Consider the following 1,358-nt stretch of genomic DNA (forward strand, 5'->3'; position numbering starts at 1 on the left):
GATTATGCAATTTTCTTGGGCACAGTGACGGAACCAACCTTTGACCTCTCCCCATTTTTCAGCAGATGTGTGCAAACCTCCACTGGTCATTAGACATTTGCAGAAAACATGTTATTATTATCGAAAAGTGTGAGCCTATCGGTCAACAATGCTCCACTAGTCAAAACTGCCTGAACTGTGCTATGGTGACAAATAACCCCCAAATCTGCGTGGTGTAAAACCACAAAGCATTACTTCTTGCTCATACTCTTATGTCTATCCCAGGTTGACTGACGCTCTGCTCTGTGTCATATCAGTTTGGTGGGTCTTGGGCTAATGCAGCAGCCACTGGTCCATGCAGCAGGAAGGGGGAAGGACAGCAACTCACACACTGGCTCTTAAGTGGCCCAGTAGTGACACACACCATTCTCTCTCACTGCACTGTCCAAAGAAAGTCCTATGATGGCCAAGCCTAACTTCAGAGGGTAGAGGGGCCATCCTCCCATGTACCCAGGAAGAGAGCAGCATTGTGGGAATCAGGAGGCAACACTGCCTTATGAGAAGATAGAGGTTTGTATTTCCAAGCTCCAGGGGACAATCAACCTGTGATGGAGTTCTACTTTGTAGGCAAAGCCTCTTATTTATGAATCATTTAAGATGATTTTTTCAGCAAAATGACTGATTACACCAAATTATTTTTTATTCTAAAAAATGCAGTGTTTATTAGGAAACCTTATCAACACTTCCTGCAGTGTGTCTCTAGGTCATCTTTTCACAGAGAGGAGTCTGAAGTGGCTCTGTGTGTGCCTGTGTGCGTGCATGTGTGAGCATGTTCTCGGGACGCTGGGAAATGGAAAGGCATGACTGCCTTAAGGTCAAGTTTAGTCGATGCTTATAAATTTCTATTTGCAAGGTTAATGACTTCGCCCCTTCTAATTTAGTGGCACTGAAACTTGTTAAAAACTTGTTAGTTCGGTTGCATCTGTTTTAGATAGCCCTTCAAATAACAGGCTACTCGCATTCCCCAACCAAGCCTCCTCTCCCTGGGATTCCTAGCACCATGCTCATCCGAAAGCACAATGAACCGAGCCTTCATTAGTTCTAGCCTCTTGTCCCAGCTCTTCCATTAACTAACGCTATAGCTTTGGGAAAGTTGCTTTACCTCTCCAGGCCTTATCTCTAACATGAGGGAGTTGGCTGGGAGAATTCCTTCCAGCTAAAAGTGCTTATGGTTCTAAGTAAGGCTGTGAAGCCAGAGAGAGAGTACGTGTGTTTCTTCCTCTTTCCTGAGTTTATCAGCAACGGAAGAGGCTATCTCAGCAAAAGCATAGCCTCCCAGCAGACAGCAGAACGCCTTTGAAGCTCATTCACAGTTCAGT

The sequence above is a fragment of the Pseudorca crassidens genome, chromosome 7 (assembly GCF_039906515.1).
Source record: "Pseudorca crassidens isolate mPseCra1 chromosome 7, mPseCra1.hap1, whole genome shotgun sequence".
Classification (NCBI taxonomy): Eukaryota; Metazoa; Chordata; class Mammalia; order Artiodactyla; family Delphinidae; genus Pseudorca; species Pseudorca crassidens.